We start from the raw sequence: 18975 nt of genomic DNA, 5'->3' as shown, positions 1-18975 counted from the left end.
AATCCTAGTCTCTGATAAAACAGACTTTAAACCAACAAAGATCAAAAGAGACAAAGAAGGCCATTACATAATGGTAAAGGGATCAATTCAACAAGAAGAGCTAACTATCCTAAATATATATGCACCCAATACAGGAGCACCCAGATTCATAAAGCAAGTCCTTAGTGACCTACAAAGAGACAGACTCCCACACAATAATAATGGGAGACTTTAACACCCCACTGTCAACATTAGACAGATCAACGAGACAGAAAGTTAACAAGGATACCCAGGAGTTGAACTCAGCCCTGCACCAAGCAGACCTAATAGACATATACAGAACTCTCCACCACAAATCAACAGAATATACATTTTTTTCAGCACCACACCACACCTATTCCAAAATTGACCACATAGTTGGAAGTAAAGCTCTCCTCAGCAAATGTAAAAGAACAGAAATTATAACAAACTGTCTCTCAGACCACAGTGCAATCAAACTAGAACTCAGCATTAAGAAACTCACTCAAAACCGCTCAACTACATGGAAACTGAACAACCTGCTCCTGAATGACTACTAGGTACATAACGAAATGAAGGCAGAAATAAAGATGTTCTTTGAAACCAACAAGAACAAAGACACAACGTACCAGAATCTCTGAGACACATTCAAAGCAGTGTGTAGAGGGAAATTTATAGCACTAAATGCCCACAAGAGAAAGCAGGAAAGATCTAAAATTGACACCCTAACATCACAATTAAAAGAACTAGAAAAGCAAGAGCAAACACATTCAAAAGCCAGCAGAAGGCAAGAAATAACTAAAATCAGAGCAGAACTGAAGGAGATAGAGACACAAAAAACCCTTCAAAAAATAAATGAATCCAGGAGCTGGTTTTTTGAAAGGATCAACAAAATTGATAGACCACTAGCAAGACTAATAAAGAAAAAAAGAAGAATCAAATAGACGCAATAAAAAATGATAAAGGGGATATCACCACTGATCCCACAGAAATACAAACTACCATCAGAGAATACTACAAACACCTCTACACAAATAAACTAGAAAATCTAGAAGAAATGGATAAATTCTTGGACACATACACTCTCCCAAGACTAAACCAGGAGGAAGTTGAATCGCTGAATAGACCAATAACAGGATCTGAAATTGCGGCAATAATCAATAGCTTGCCGACCAAAAAGAGTCCAGGACCAGATGGATTCACAGCTGAATTCTACCAGACGTACAAGGAGGAACTGGTACCATTCCTTCTGAAACTATTCCAATCAATAGAAAAAGAGGGAATCCTCCCTAACTCATTTTATGAGGCCAGCATCATCCTGATACCAAAGCCTGGCAGAGACACAACAAAAAAAGAGAATTTTAGACCAATATCCTTGATGAACATTGATGCAAAAATCCTCAATAAAATACTGGCAAACCGAATCCAGCAGCACATCAAAAAGCTTATCCACCATGATCAAGTGGGCTTCATCCCTGGGATGCAAGGCTGGTTCAACATATGCAAATCAATAAATGTAATCCAGCATATAAACAGAACCGAAGACAAAAACCACATAATTATCTCAATAGATGCAGAAAAGGCCTTTGACAAAATTCAACAACCCTTCATGCTAAAAACTCTCAATAAATTAGGTATTGATGGGATGTATCTCAAAATAATAAGAGCTATCTATGAGAAACCCACAGCCAATATCATACTGAATGGGCAAAAACTGGAAGCATTCCCTTTGAAAACTGGCACAAGACAGGGATGCCCTCTCTCACCACTCCTATTCAACATAGTGTTGGAAGTTCTGGTCAGGGCAATTAGGCAGGAGAAGGAAATAAAGGGTATTCAATTATGAAAAGAGGAAGTCAAATTGTCCCTGTTTGCAGATGACATGATTGTATATCTAGAAAACCCCATTGTCTCAGCCCAAAATCTCCTTAAGCTGATAAGCAACTTCAGCAAAGTCTCAGGATACAAAATCAATGTGCAAAAATCACAAGCATTCTTATACACCAATAACAGACAGAGAGCCAAATCATGAGTGAACTCCCATTTACAATTGCTTCAAAGAGAATAAAACACCTAGGAATCCAACTTACAAGGGATGTGAAGGACCTCTTCAAGGAGAACTACAAACCACTGCTCAATGAAATAAAAGAGGATACAAACAAATGGAAGGACATTCCATGCTCATGGGTAGGAAGAATCAATATCGTGAAAATGGCCATACTGCCCAAGGTAATTTATAGATTCAATGCCATCCCCATCAAGCTACCAATGACTTTCTTCACAGAATTGGAAAAAACTACTTTAAAGTTCATATGGAACCAAAAAAGAGCCCGCATCGCCAAGTCAATCCTAAGCCAAAAGAACAAAGCTGGAGGCATCACGCTACCTGACTTCAAACTATACTACAAGGCTACAGTAACCAAAGCAGCATGGTACTGGTACCAAAACAGAGATATAGATCAATGGAACAGAACAGAGGCCTTAGAAATAATGTCGCATATCTACAACCATCTGATCTTTGAGAAACCTGAGAAAAACAAGAAATGGGGAAAGGATTCCCTATTTAATAAATGGTGCTGGGAAAACTGGCTAGCCATATGTAGAAAGCTGAAACTGGATCCCTTTCTTACACCTTATACAAAAATTAATTCAAGATGGATTAAAGACTTACATGTTAGCCCTAAAACCATAAAAACCCTAGAAGAAAACCTAGGCATAACCATTCAGGACATAGGCATGGGCAAGGACTTCATGTCTAAAACACCAAAAGCAATGGCAACAAAAGCCAAAATTGACAAATGGGATCTAATTAAACTAAAGAACTTCTGCACAGCAAAAGAAACTACCATCAGAGTGAACAGGCAACCTACAAAATGGGAGAAATTTTCGCAACCTACTCATCTGACAAAGGGCTAATATCCAGAATCTACAATGAACTCCAACAAATTTACAAGAAAAAAACAAACAACCCCATCAAAAAGTGGGCGAAGGATATGAACAGACACTTCTCAAAAGAAGACATTTATGCAGCCAAAAGACACATGAAAAAATGCTCACCATCACTGGCCATCAGAGAAATGCAAATCAAAACCACCATGAGATACCATCTCACACCAGTTAGAATGGCAATCATTAAAAAGTCAGGAAACAACAGGTGCTGGAGAGGATGTGGAGAAATAGGAACACTTTTACACTGTTGGTGGGACTGTAAACTAGTTCAACCCTTGTGGAAGTCAGTATGGCGATTCCTCAGGGATCTAGAACTAGAAATACCATTTGAGCCAGCCATCCCATTACTGGGTATATACCCAAAGGACTATAAATCATGCTGCTATAAAGACACATGCACATGTATGTTTATTGCGGCACTATTCACAATAACAAAGACTTGGAACCAAGCCAAATGTCCAACAATGATAGACTGGATTAAGAAAATGTGGCACATATACACCATGGAATACTATGCAGCCATAAAAAATGATGAGTTCATGTCCTTTGTAGGGACATGGATAAAATTGGAAATCATCATTCTCAGTAAACCATTGCAAGGACAAAAGACCAAACACCACATGTTCTGACTCATAGATGGGAATTGAACAATGAGAACACATGGACACAGGAAGGGGAACATCACACTCTCGGGACTGTTGTGTGGTGGGGGGAGGGGGGAGGGACAGCATTAGGAGATATACCTAATGCTAAATGGCAAGTTAATGGGTGCAGCACACCAGCATGGCACATGTATACCTATGTAACTAACCTGCACATCGTGCACATGTACCCTAAAACTTAAAGTATAATAATAATAAAAAAAAAAAGAAATAAGGTTTAATTTCTTGTGTGGGAAGACCCACAATAAACAAACATTAAACAAGATGCTTTCAAATAGTGGTAAGTGCCATGAAGGAAATAAATAAGGTGTTGTAGAAGAGAGTGGTGGTTTTCCAATTCTAGATGGGGTAATCAGGGAAGGGCTTTCCATGGAGGTGACTTCTAAGCTAAGAGATGTATGGTGAAGAGGAGGCTGCCAGTGCAGAGGGTCTGGGAAGAGCTTTCTGTGCAGAGGGAACAGCAAACAGCCATGCACCAGTGCAGGTAGTGGGATCATCTGCCTGGTGCAGGCATTGTGGGCACATTGTATATAGGAAATTTGAAAACAAAAGGAAAACCAACTAAAAGTTGGCCTTTTTTTCTTTCTTTTATTATTATTATTATTATTTTTGAGATGGAGACTCACTCCATCGCCCAGACTGGAGTGCAATGACACGATCTCTGTTTGCTGCAACCTCCGCCTCCCAGGTTCAAGCAATTCTCCTGCCTCAGCCTCCCAAGTAGCTGGAATTACAGGCACCCACCACCACACCCAGCTAATTTATTTTATTATTTTTTTATTTTTAGTAGAGACAAGGTTTCGCCATTTTGGCCAGCCTGGTCGCAAATTCCTGGCCTCGGGTGATCCACCCGCCTCAGCCTTCTAAAGTGCTGGGATTACAGGCATAAGCCACCGTGCCCGGCCTGCTTTTCTTATTTTTTTTCCTCTTTTTGCCCTTATTTTATTTTTGTAGAGACGGGGTCTCACTGTGTTGCCCAGCCTGTTGTCGAACTCCTGGTTTCAAGCAGTCCCCCAGCCTTGACCTCTCAAAGCACTGGGATGACAGGCGTGAGCCACTGCACGCAGCGTGGTCTGCTTTTGATTACCACCATGCACCAGCAATTCTAACCAATAAAATACTGTGCCTTATTTCCCTCCCGCCCCATGTCACTGACATGAGGTATGTGCTATTCCCCATATTTTTGAAGTGTTGATTCCTGGATATGGGTCACAGGCTGTCTGCAATTTAAATTTAAACTTTGGATTCACTTTTAATTATAAAAATTATGAAGTGTTTTTCAAAAAATACTGAGTAAATTAAGGCTTCATGCTGAGGAAGTTTTGCTCTCCTCTGTGCTTTTGTAAGTAAAAAAATTGTATTGATTTAAGAAATTTAAGTGAACCAAGCCAATTATAAAATATTAAGAAATGGAAATTGAATAAAATCACCCATAAACCTACCATTTGAAAACAAATTTGGATAATATTTTGATGCATAATGCAAGTTTCTATTTCTCTTCCTCTTTTGTGGGGCAAGGGTCAGCTAACTAAACATTTGGTTTGATATTCTTCAGAATCAGGTTGTAACTCTATATATACATAGTTGTTTATATACTCTCTCTATATAGTATAGGCTTACTACTATAAAACCATGTATTATAGGTTTACTACTATAAAACCACTCCTGGTTGGCCTTTCATCTGTGGCAGGTACTTTTGACTGGGCTGCTAAAGTCAAGCTCCCTGTGCTTTTTTAAAAAAAAAAAAATCCTCAAAAATTAGTAAATATTGCCTGAGATCACCTGTTTTAACTCCAGTAAGGTTCTAGAGCAAGCATCTCATTCAGTCACGTGAAGGTGGCATACCTGGGCGGTGGTGGAACTCAGTTGCAGAACTGGGCTTCAAAAATATTCATAAGTCAGTCCTCATATTGGATTATGACTTTTTAGGAAGCTTTTTTTTTCTTTTTTAAAATGAGACAGGGTCTGACTATGTTGCACAGGCTGGTCTTGAACTCCTGGGCCCAAGCAATCCACCTGCCTCGGCCTCCAAAAGTCCTGAGATTACAGGCATGAGCCACCGCACCCAGCCAGGATACTTTTGAATAGTTAAAAGTATTTTATCGTGATAATGTTTTCATTCAGTAAATGTTTATTATGTGTATTTCGACGTCCCTCTGCTAGGTGCTAAGGGGCATAAGATGATTAAAGGGGTTGTGAAAAGTCCAGTCTAACTGGGGTGAAAGAGGTAAGCAGGTAAATTAGACAGGGTGGAAGGACAGGGGTAGAGTTTGGGAATGAAGCTCTGGGGCAGCACAGTGGGAGGAGTGCTCCTCCTGCCTTGGGGAGCAGGACAGGCCTTGCCTCTCCTTCTGGCTTCCTCTGTCACTATTCATCTCGCAGGCATTTCTGTCCTCTGCCACAAGTGCTCTTCCTCCCTGAGGACTTTTGCAGAAGTTCTTTCCTCTGCCTGGAGTGGATGCTTCCTTCTTGTCTCCACGCCTTGCTGATTGCTCCCCACTCTTTCATTCCCCACTCGCTGTGGTGTAGCCCCTCAGTGTGTGCTCTGCTTCCTGACATCATTTAGCACGGCTGCTGTGAAAGGATGACTTGCTTGATATTCCCCACCTCCACCCCAAGAGAATGCTTTCAGCTGTAACAGAAAACTGATAAACAAGTGGTTCAACAAATGGTGGTTTGTTCTCAAATATATAGGGGACTGGAGGTCAGTGGCCACTGGTGCTTGTTGAGCTGTCATCAGTGTCAGGATCATGTCTGTAGGATTCTCTTGTCCTTTCCCTCATGGTTGTAAGATGGCTGTCCCAGCTTCAAGTGCACCCACACTCAAGGCTGGGGGAAGGGATGGCTCTGGGTCTTTTCCTTTTTATCTGGAAAGCAAACTCTTTCCCAGAAGCTGGCAGCACACTTCTATGTGTGTGCTATTGTCCATCCCTGGCAGTAATTAGCTTTTTCAGCCACTCATAAGGACGAAAGGGAGAAGGGGGAGAGGTATTAAGACTAGTGTTATGTTTGCCATTCAACAATGCCGTCTACACTTCTCAAGACTGTAAGCTCCTTAAAGGCAGGGATTGTCTGTCCTTTTCTTCTTTGAATTCCCAGTGCCTTGCACAGTACCTCGCACATAGAGTGAATGGTGACAAGCATGTCAGAAAGAGAAGGTGGAATAAGGACCTTTCAGGAGAAGAGAATGTCGGATACAAAGGCATTGAGCTGAAAGAGCCTTCATTGTGTTTTTGGGAACATGTGACTGGAACATAGGCAGATGACAGACTACTGAAAACTGGAAAGCTCTGCATGTCATGTGAATTTGTCCTTCTGTCACCAATGGGGAGTCATTGAAAAGTTTCAGGCCAGGGAGTGACACAATAGTATTTGTGGGTTAGGTTACTAACTGTGTTGAAAGTATAGGCTAAGAACTGGAAGAAGGGAGATTGGAATCAAGAAGATTAATTAACCATATCATACTGTGGTTTCATCAAGGAGAGTAAAAATAATTTGGAAGATTGGAAAATGTAATTTTAAAATAATCTAGAACAATGATCTCAAAGTAGGACCTTGGATCAGTAGCATCAGCATTACCTGGCACCTTGTTAGAAACGTAAATTCTTGGGATCCACGTTGAGCCTACTGAATCCGAAGCCCGGGGTAAGTTCCAGCAGTGTGAGTTCACAAGCCCTCCAGGTGACTGTGATCCACATGAAATCTTCAGAGCCACTGAACCAGAGCAATAGATGCTTAAGGGTGAAAGACAGCTTGAAGATCACCCAATCTGGTACAGCCAATCTGCATATTAGAATCACCTGGGGAGCTTTTTTACAAGGCAACTAAATTGCCCACGCCTTCTACTCCACACAGCAGAACAACTAAATCATGATCTTGGGGGCTGGGACCCGTGCATCAAATTATTTCCAATGATCTCAAGTGTTTCCAATGAGCAGCCAGGTCTGAGAACCATTGGTCTTATCTAACCTCTATTGATGGGGAAACTCAGGATTCAAAGAGGAGTTACTCAAGGGCATATAGCAAGCTCAGGTAAGAACTGGGTCCTTGAATCAATTTCATAAGCTGGCATCTCCATGAATGCCTTAAACACTATCCCAACTTTTTAATTTTTTAATTATTTTTAAAACTTTTGTGGCAACATAGTAGGTATATATGTTCTATCCTAACTTTTTAATGATTTTCCTGAAGATAATCATTCACAGTGACAAATACAACTGCCAAATTTTTAGAAGAAAAATAGGTTACAGACATTATGAAAAAGTCAGTTCTCTTTTACATGAACACTATTACACACTTTAAAAAGTTATCCTTTTTGTAAAGATTTTGTAAGAATACATATTAACAATAATGAAAAGAATATAAATACAATAGGGTAGATAGTGCTTTGTTCTTTGTGTGTATAAGTAATAACCCTTTTTTCAAACTCTAGATGGAGCTCTTTGGTTTTTATATATTCTTTTATTTATAATTTGGAAAGTCTTTGTTTTAAAAGAAGAAGCTATTTTGGGATTTTTTTTAAAAACATTAAAAATTTTATAATAAGTATTCTCAATATTTCTCAGCTCTCCTTTCCTTGTTGTTTCACAGCCATATAGATAAAGAGTTACATTTTTTTTGTTTGTTTAATTGCTGGACCAAATCCAAATTCAGGCTTCAGAGAGTCATTTTTCAAATCCATCTTAAAGCTGTATTTTATCTCATAGTATTTAACGAATGGGATAAGTTTCCCACGTTTATTGTTTGTGATAGGTCTCAAAGTTGAAATAGAATTTGTGTAAGATGGATCTCCCTTTATGAATAATGCCTGGAGAGAAAGTCTCTGAGGATATTGTAGCTGTTGCTATAGTAATTCCTTTAGCTATTTTTACCCCACTGTGTACAAAGGAGTGTTAACAGCTACCTTCTTGTAACATAAATGAAACATTTTGCTGCTGCTTCTTTTTCATTTCCTTTTTACTAGCTCAGTATTCTCTCTTCTATTGGAAGTGCACTTGGAGCAAAATTCCCAAAATATGAGGCCTGTTGTTTTTAATGGTATAAGCCTATGGTGTGGTTCCTAGGCCAGCAGCAGCACCGTGGATATCACCTGGAAGTTTGTTAGAAATGCAGATTCTCGGCTCCCACCCTAGACATACTGAATCAGAAACCCTGGGGATGGAGCCCAACAATCTGTGTTGAACCACTGGTATAGGCTGTTTTGAAACGATAAAAATCCTGTACTCACCGGAACCTACATAAAAAAATTTCCTCCTGTACAGGCCAGGCATGGTGGCTCACACCTCTAATCCCAGCACTTTTGAAGGCCAGCGGGGGAAGATTGCTTGAGCCTAGGAGTTGGAGACCAGCCTGGGCAACATAGGGAGATGCCCGTCTCAACAACAACAACAAAAATCAAAAAGTTAGCCGGGTGTTGTGGTGCACACCTGTGGTCCCAGCTGCTTAGGAGACTAAGGTGGGAGGATTGCTTGAGCCTGAGAAGTCAAGGCTGCGGTGAGTCGTGATCACTGCACCCCAGTCTGGAGCCAGAGTGAGACCCTGTCTCAGAAAAGAAAAAGAAAAATTACTCTGTACAGTCACTTTTGCTCGTTTTGGATTTGTCCAGTGCTTTTCAAATCACCCAGGGCTTTTGTTAAAAGGAATAATTTTCATTCAGTAAGTTTGAGGTGGAGCCTGATATTCTGCCTCTAACAAACTCCCAAACAGTATGGATTTTGCTTGTCCCCGGATCACATTTTGAGTGGTGAGGCCAAATAGCACATAGTAAGGCCATACCCATGCCTGCATGTGAGTTATCTATGATTTATGTGTATATGCTTTTGATTTAGTATACCTAAAGTCAGTTTTTCCTTTTCAATCACAGTGGGAAGAGACAGTTTCTAGAATGTAATGCTTTCTTGTCTAATTGTAAGTGACTCAATCATATTAAATGCTACAAGAGGGTATTGTTTGCCAGGATCTGTCTCTGAGACCCTCTATTATAATCAGCAGTGGACACCCTTGAAAACTACATTATTTAAAAAACTGAGACTCATTCATAGCATTATGAAGTCAGAGAGAAAGTCCTGAAGTTTGAAGATGTTTTCAGACAAAATAATTTCAGACAAAAAGAAGTGGTTCATAAATGTTTGTTATCGGCTGGGGACGGTGGCTCACGCCTGTAATCCCAGCACTTTGGGAGGCCGAGGTGGGGTGGATCACCCGAGGTCAGGAGTTTGAGACCAGCCTGGCCAATGTGGTGAAACCCTGTCTCTACTAAAAATACAAAAAATTAGCCGGGTGTGTTGGTGGATGCCTGTAATGTCAGCTACTAGGGAGGCTGAGGCAGGAGAATCGCTTGAACCCAGGAGACAGAGGTCGCAGTGGGCCGAGATTGCAACATTGCACTCCAGCCTGGGCACCAAGAACAAAACTGTCTCAAAAAAAAAAAAAAGTTATCATTCACTTATTCTCATTATTTACTGAGCATCTGCCATGGGGAGCATTGTGCTAGGCACTTTAGGAAATTTTTTAAAAAAGGAAAAAGTCCTTGACCTTGAGGAGATAACAATCTAGCTGAGGCAATAAAACTCATGCCCGTGAAAGTTAATTACCAAAATAGGGAGTATTCTGTCAAATGGTAAAGAAGTGTGGTAGAATTTCGGAAGACCGAAGGATAGCTGATGGCTGGTAAGGCTGAAAGAGGGATCTGACTTGGGCTTTGGAGCGTGTGTAGAACTGAGACATTCAGAGGAGAGGGAAGGTGGGGGAATGCTCCATGGAAGAGACATGGCATGGGTCAGGGTGAAGCTTCTAGGAGTGAATCATGGACGCACACAGGAACTGGGGAGAAGTTCAGATGACATGGATCTTAACTTCTTGTCTAGGAGCCAGATTGGTGAGGATTTAACTGCCAGGCTTTTGAGTTTTGACTTAATCCCTTGTGCACCAAGGAATCATTGAAGAATGCTTTCAGCTGGGGGCAGGGTAACCCAATCATAATGATGACTTAGGAGGAGTCATTAATGGAATATTCAGGATGAATTCAAATGACAGACTGGAGGCTGAAACACTTGTTGGTAGGCACCTCACTGGGTACATAGGGAAGAGAGAAGACTGCAGGAAATACAGTAAGGAAGAGAACTGGCAAAGGGACAATATCAACTGAAAATATAAACAGATTAATAGAAGTTAAGAAAAATTAATTCATATGAATGGGAACCACGGGTGTTTGGGACCACATGTTTGTCCTTTTGAGGTGCCTCTTGTGGCAAACAGCGTTTTTTTGTTTTTTTGTTTTGTTTTGTTTTGTTTTTAGTTCTGGGATACATGTGCAGAACTTGCAGGTTTGTTAGCTAGGTATACATGTGCCATGGTGGTTTGCTGCACCTATCAACCTGTCATCTAGTTTTTAAGCCCCACAGGCATTAGGTATTTGTCCTAATGCTCTCCCTCCCTTTGCCCCTCACCCCCGTGACAGGCCCGGGTGTGTGATGTTCCCCTCCCTGTGTCCATGTGTTCTCATTGTTCAGCTCCCACTTATGAGTGAGAACTTGGGGTATTTGGTTTCTGTTCCTGTGTTAGTTTGCCGAGAATGATGGCTTCCAGCTTCATCCATGTCCCTGCAAAGGACATGAACTCATTCCTTTTTATGGCTGTATAGTATTCCATGGTGTATATGTGCTACATTTTTTTTTATCCAGTCTATTATTGATGGGCATTTGGATTGGTTCCAAGTTGTTGCTATTGTAAATAGTGAAACAGCCTTACTTTCTAACTGACCATGTTGGAGACACTGTACAGGCTAGTTGATTTCAGTGGTATTACCTTGCTAATGATTTGAAGTTGATATATTATTTCACTCACATTTACCTTTTTGGTTTTGTATCTCCCTTTAGGGTCCTCTGCCTTATTTCCTGCAATCATGAATATGTTTTGAATACTGCTAGTCACAAATTCCAAAGCTGGCCATTCATTGTTAGTTAGTACTTTCAGAACAATTGTCTTAAAATTTTAGATCTAGAAGGGACCTGAGAGGTCATCTGGTCTGTCTCTCTCTCTCTCTCTCACTCTCTCCCTCTCTCTCTCTCTCTGTGTCTCTCTCTCTCTCTCTGTCTCTCTGTCTGTCACTCTCTCTCTCTCTGTCTCTCACACACACACACACACACACACACACACACATTAGAGACAACCAAAGTCCTCTAAGACTTGAGGCAGAGGAAAATACACGTGAAGGGAATACTACATGATGCCCCATCCATGTTAAGATGGTTCACAGAGCTGATCTGACCTGATCATTGGTGCCTTAGACTGGAGAGGAGACTGGGTGCCAGGACAGTAAACCAGTCTTCCTGTTAGTTTCCTCCCTACCCCTGCCCCAAGGGAAAGTCAGTGCATCTTGGACTCTGGATGAAGGAATCTTCTGGCAGGAAATCCAAGGAGTTTATATATATATATTTTAAATCAATGATTACCGGCCATTTTGCAGAGGGTTCTCTCTCTAAAAGTCCTAGAAACCCATGTGAGCATATTGAATCAGAGCTATTCAGCCTGACTTGTTGCAGAAAACATACTGCCTTAATCCACCAAAACACACACATGTGACACTGAATTCTAAAAGTTTGAAGTTTTAAATTCAGTTTAAACAGCCAATCCAGCAACATCAGACCCTGGTCCATTGACTTAGTGGTGCCTCATTCTTAATGCTCTTATCTAGGTGCAGCCTCAATTACTGCCTGGTTGGTCAGTCAAGGAAACCAAAGTGTGTGCGCTCCACTTGACCATGGTGTTGTCAGAGAGCACCCAGAGGGCCATGTAGTCTCCGATACAGCGTGAGCTGATGCATTTGATTATTATCTGTGTCCTCTGGGCAAGCATTTATTCATTCCACAAATATTATAAAGTATCTGCTATATGTCAGGCAGAGTGTTGGCAACTGTGGATACAAAGATGAGTAATATAGTCTCTGCCCTCAAGGACTTGAGGAGAGATGGATGGGTAGACACACAAGAATGTGTATACAGAATGAAGCAAGACATGGAGGATTTGATCCAGAAAACTCTTGAGACTGAATAAAGGATTTTAACCTTTGTACAAACTGAGATCCTCCTGTTTCCCTTGTCAATGCCAAGGCGACCTACGTTCAGATACTGTGACTTTAAAAAAATTGCTCATTATCATGTCCACATCTCCAGTTTGGCTGACACATCTGTCCTTGTGAAATATGCCAAGCACAGGATAAGATAATCTCTGAATTTGGACCCAGTCAAGTGCTTGAGTTCAATGCCAAGATGGTTAGGCTACCTTGCTACTCACCTTGAAGATTTCTCATAATGATGGAAACTTACTTCAAGATTCTATAGCAATTTGGCTTTTGTATCCCCACCTTCCATGCACCCCCACCTCCATTTCTTAGTCTCAGATTTGCCACCCCAGTTCGCTGGCAATGCTTGTCTCACAAGGCTAACAGATGTAGCTCACAGGCCAGGAGGGCAGCAGGCCCTCTTGATAAAGGACTCTATTTTAAAATTTATTTTAATTTTTCTTTTTTTGTGTGAGGTATTTTCCAGTAAAAACCAGAAAACCTGCTGGGCAAATTCTGAAAAAGCTGTAACTTTTTTTTTTTTTTTTTTTAATGCTTCAGGCAATTCCATTTGATCTGGCCATCACCAAAGCTACTGGTAATCCATAGGACCCTTCCTCATTACGGCGTCTATCGACCTGTGACCTTTTGCCTCCGGCTCTTACTGAACAAAAAAGGCATCCAATGTATCACCACTCATTTCCTCAGCAGTCTGCTATATTTAGTTTGTCAAAGTGTTTTTGGATCTTGATGCAATTATCTAACGTTCATTATTTTTCCTAGCTCATCAACTGAGAAATTTGATAAGGATCATTTCTATATCATTGTCCAAATAATTGATGACAGCTTTGAACAGGACAGGGCCCAGGAGCACAGTCTAGACAACACCCTCCTCTGATACATTTATAATCATATCTGAAAAGATATAATGGTGGTAATCTTTTGGACATTGTATTACAAAAAATCTCAAATCCAGAGAAAAGACAGGGAATAGCGTAATACCCACATTTAGATTTCACAGTTGTAGTATTTTTCTATATTTGTATCACAAATGTTATATAGATACAGATTTTTTTTCTGATTTGGAAAAACTTGCTGTAAGAGACATTTGGGGGAGGAACTATGGAGGCATTTGAATATGGCCTGGATATGAAAGAACATTAAGGAATTAGTATTATATTTGTTATGTGTGATATCATCATGGTTATGTAGGAAAATGTCTTTATTTTTTATAGCTGTATACTGAAGTATTTGGGTGAAATGTTATGATATCCATAATTTTATTTAAATACTTTGGGCTTTTATAAACAATAATCCAGAGGGAAGAGAGTTGTGTAGGAGCTATCTAAAGAGGTTCAGAGAGAATGGCTAATTGTTTATCAGTCTGTGATGGAATTGTTTTGAGTCTGGAATATTTTGATAAGTTCTAAATAATAAGCCAATTTTAAAAAATTACCACATAATATGAAAGACGGAAGTCTTCATCCTGTTCTTGGGCCCCATGCCACCCCAGAGCCTCATTCCATCCCATTTCTCCATCCCAATTATTACTGTAATTTTTTATAAAAATTGTTTCTATATTTTGATGTACATTTCTTAAAACTGTTTTGTCAAAATATTCACTTTTTCCATTGTCGTCAGACAAAACCACTGTGTCAAATCTGCTATATCCAGGCCAGGCACAGCGGCTCACACTTGTAATCCCAGCACTTTGGGAGGTTGAGGTGAGCAGATCACTTGAGGTCAGGAGTTCAAGACCAGCCTGGCCAACATGGTGAAACCCTGTCTCTACTAAAAAAATAAAAAAATCACCCAGGCGTGGTGGTACACGCCTGTAATCCCAGCTACTCGGGAGGCTGAGGCAGGAGAATCACTTAAACCGGGAAGCAGAGGTTGCAGTGAGCAGAGATCACGACACTGCACTTCAGCCTAGGCCACAAAAGGAGACTCCGTCTCAAAACCAAACAAAATAAAATAGAATAGAATAAAATAATAAAATAATCTGTCCAATAAATGTCCAATAAAGGAAAAAAGCCACATGAACAGTGAGTTAGAAACCATAAAAAGTAATTGGATATTACCAAGAGAAGTGTTATTAATATAATTTCAGATACATTACTGGGATAATATTTAGACAGGTATAGTAGAGCCATTATTGTTATATATCAGCTGAGTTATTTTAAAATAGATATGATAGTAATCATTGAATTAAAGAAACCCAATTTTAAAAAGAGAAAGAGCAGTGAAAATGAACATACAGCATCTCTTGGGAAAATGTAAAATGGATGATAAAACAGGAACACTGTACAGGGTGTATTATAGATAACACATTAATTGTAATTGTATTAGAAATAGAATTTTAAGTATTGCCATTTTCTGGATAGCTGAGGATGACAAAGTCAAAATTTTTAGTGCATGCTTTCACTTAAATGGCCTATAAAATAGACAACTGAGGTGAAACACTGGTAAGACGAGCTAAAGCTTTATTTTTGGCATCATTTTCCTTTAAACCTGTTGGGATTTGTAAAGCTTGGTTTTGCTGCCCAAAGAACCAATCAGGAGTGTTACAGAAGAATTTTTCTACCTAAATAATTTTGAATGCTATTCTTTCTAAAGTATGTTATACTTATCGCTTACTTTTTTCCCAACAGAATGGAAGCTATTTAGCAGAGGTTTGCCTTTTTCTGATGACTCCAGTAGATAATTTCAGCAGTGAATCTTCCAGGGCTAATTAGCATGTGTGGTGCCATTGGAGTTGTGTGCTTGCGTTCTTGGGTCCTGGTGTGTTGTTCCTCTTTGTTAGGTCTGTCTGATTTTGATCTGTTTCTTTGATGCTTGGAGCACACCCATGAGAGCCTCCCCTATCCCCCTTTGACTTCAGTTTCAAATTTATGGACATTACTGAAATAAATACACACATGCTCACCTTCATTTGGATCCTACATCAAAATATGTGATACACAATCCTCAGCCTCTGGAATTTTTTTTTTAAGAGGAGGTCTTGCTATGTTGGCCATGCTGGCCTCGTGCAACCCTCCTGCCTTGGGTTCCCAAAGTGCTGAGATTACAGGCATGATCCACTTCACCTGGCCAACCTCTAGGAATTTGATGTAAGTCTAGCTACTACCTACCAGCCATATCCATGTACTCTAGACAACATTTTCGACAAACAGTGCACAGGAAAGGCCCATGAAACTTATGGTTTTTTTTCCATAGAGAAAAATATTGCCTTCTATTTCTATAAGTTAATTTTATTTTTTAATAATTCTAATAATGAAATAATACCTGCATGTTAAGAGTCAAACAGTGCTACAAATTTTAAAAAACCAGCAACTACTGCCTCTTCAACCCATCCCATCCCACTCCTCAACAATAGTTTTAGCTATTTTTTTGAGTATTCCTCCTAATTTCAAAATAACTGGTATCTCTTAAATCATTAACTTTAGATATTATCTGGTGACTTTTTACTGTGATAGACAAATCTATTGGTGTCCTATTATGATAGATGAAGATGTGACTCTTATACTACTCTTTCCTTCCCTCATTTCCTCATTATGCTTTTATATGACTTTTGGTTAATGCATCAGCAGTCAGTTTTTTTATTTTTAGAACTATGTAAGTTGTGTCCTAAGGTGCCCTCAAGGAGGAATCTGGCTCCAGTTGTTCATTTCTTCTTTTTATTTTGAGACAGACTCTTACTCTGTTGCCCAGGCTGGTGTGCAGTGGTGCGATCTTGGCTTACTGTAACCTCCACCCCTTGAGTTGAAGTGATTCTCCTGCCTCAGCCTCCCAAGTAGCTGGGATTACAGGTGTGTGCCACCATGCCCGGCTCATTTTTGTATTATTAGTAGAGATGGGGTTTCACTATGTTGGCCAGGCTGGTCTTGAACTCCCAGCCTCAAGCAGTCTGCCTGCCTCTGCCTCCCAAAGTGCTGGGATTACAGGCGTGAGCCACCAAGCCTGGCCAGTTCATTTCTTCTTTTAGCATTTGGTGATACTTGGTTGCCAATTCCAGGTGATAGAAAAAACTTTACCTCCAAATGCTGTTGCAAAAATTTTTCTTACAACAGTTTTTTTTTTTTTTTAAATCACAGAACAGACACCATCTCTTAGGCGGTTGGAAGTATGTGCATATCTCCAGCTAGATGGGAAAATCTTGTGACCAGGGATTGTAATATTACTTTGGGATTGTAATATGACTTTGTAAAGAACAGGGATTTTTAAAAGGAAAGGTTAGGATTTGGATAGGCAAAAGGAAGGAGGATATACTTTATACTTTTGCTCTCTTGACCTTATCTGAAGGCCTGGAACTCCTGTAATGAAGTAGTTACGCAGTCAAAGGTGGGAGGAGGGTCTGTTAGCATCTGTCTGCAAGTCTCAGTAATTCTCCACTGCCTGACACAGTCACAGGGAAATGGCAGGGCTCTCTTTGTTTATTTACTGGAGTGGCTGGTTGTACTGGGAGGCTATCAAGACTATCGGGAGGGTTGGGCATTTCATACTCTTTGGGCTGCCTTCTGTGTGTATGTGACAGATCCTGGGCCGGGACCTCTGAGCCAGAGCTCCTCTCAAGGTTAACTTTGTACATCCCCCTCCCCGTATGTGATCAGCAGGGGACAGGCTGGAGTGCATGAGCCGGAGTGCACATTCCCAAAGGTTCATGCTGGCCTTCCTTCGTGTCTGTTGTCCAGCCCCAAATACGACCCTTTTAGTCTCATAAAACTGCTCAGAAGGGCTTCAAACATAAAGAAATACAGTCCACAGCTTTCCTCCCCATACCGAAGATAGCGAATGGAATATGGTAATGTTATCGCGGGGCAAGCTGTTACCATCTACTAAGAGCCCTAGTTCCTGATGGCCAAATGCACATCTTCTCTATTAAGCAAATTTATCTGCCAAAAAGCTGTGTTATGCCAAAAAGTTATGCCCACAAATTTAGGAGACTATCTTGTGTCATTTGTGGTTGTATAAGAATCACAATGTGGTGTTGGTTGCTAAATACATTATTAACCTGTTTGAGAGCAAGTCTGTTGTTTTCTTTGTTCATGAAGGTCAGTTTTCACTAGTAGAAGTGTTACAAATTTAACTTGAGGATCTTAGTTTTTTTTTTCCTGTAAGATCTTTTTTCACCCCTTTCATTAGTAATTCTAAAAATTGTGAACTGGAAATTTTAATAATAGAGTAAGTAAATCTAAGCTTCTTTGGAAGTTGTACTTGTCAGTTCTATTTTTCTGTTTCTTAGGAAACAAGTTAAAAACAGCTTTTTGGTTCTTAATACATTTCTAATTACAGTTCTTTCTCCTCTTTAAGGGTCTTGTTTTTCTTTAAAAAGGTGCAGTTTTCTTTCCCTGTACTAATTGGAATGTTGGTTTTAAAAATTGATATTCTTGGGTTGGGTGTGGCGGTTCACACCTGTAATCCTACCACTTTAGGAGGTTGAGGGAGGAGGATCTCTTGAGCCTAGGAGTTCAAGATCAGCCTAGTCAACATAGGGAGACCCCATCTCTACAAAAATAAAAAATACAATTAGCCAAGGATGGTGGGATGTGTCTGTAGTCCCAGCTACTCAGGAGGCTGAGGCAGGAAGGATCCCTTGAACCCAGGAGTTTGAGGCTGCAGTGAGCTATAATTCTGCCACTGCACTTCAGCCTGGGTAACAGAGCGAGGTCCTGTCTCTAGAAAAATAAAAATTATATTCCCTCCAACCATGGTCATTAAAAAAATATATATATGTATATAAATATACACATGTATATGTATTTGCTTGCAAAGAGACAAAAGTCGTTACTTCAAGCAAAGCTTTTAAAATTAAAGATGTTTCATATGATCATGTGCTTTGTTTATGAACACATTTGTACCAACTGAAGTGTTGGCCTTGGTTGAATTTCCTTCTTTTCTCCAAATCATCAAAATTGATGAAATGTCAATCATGTTGAACGATTTTTCACAATAATGTGTGTAACCCACGGCAATGAAGAGTGCGAAGAAAAATTTAGCTTCCACACCTGGAGTGGGAGCAGTATGTGGATGAGTAGAATAAATTGAACTCTACTAATCTCTTTTTTTCTTTTATTTATTTATTTATTATTATACTTTAAGTTCTAGGGTACATGAGCACAATGTGCAGGTTTCTTACATATGTATACATGTGCCATGTTGGTTAGCTGCCCGCCACCCACCGACAGGCCCCCGTGTGTGATGTTCCCTGCCCTGTGTCCATGTGTTCTTATTGTTAAATTCCCACCTATGAGTGAGAACATGCAGTGTTTGGTTTTCTGTTCTTGTGATAGTTTGCTGAGAATAATG

General features: G+C 40.1%; 1 protein-coding gene and 1 non-coding gene across 3 annotated transcripts in view; one reads left to right on the top strand and one right to left on the bottom strand.

The window, feature by feature from the left end:
* Nucleotides 1-18975, top strand: part of ACYP2 (acylphosphatase 2) — a 190077-nt gene that overhangs the window by 45107 nt on the left and 125995 nt on the right. The gene's annotated exons all lie outside the window — the stretch shown is intronic.
* LOC129030953 (U7 small nuclear RNA) lies at nucleotides 13142-13205 on the bottom strand. Its single transcript, XR_008500844.1, has one exon. It is a non-coding gene; the product is annotated as a U7 small nuclear RNA (small nuclear RNA).

The sequence above is a fragment of the Pongo pygmaeus genome, chromosome 12, assembly GCF_028885625.2.
Source record: "Pongo pygmaeus isolate AG05252 chromosome 12, NHGRI_mPonPyg2-v2.0_pri, whole genome shotgun sequence".
Lineage (NCBI taxonomy): Eukaryota > Metazoa > Chordata > Mammalia > Primates > Hominidae > Pongo > Pongo pygmaeus.
This window is presented reverse-complemented; position numbering and strand designations above follow the sequence as displayed.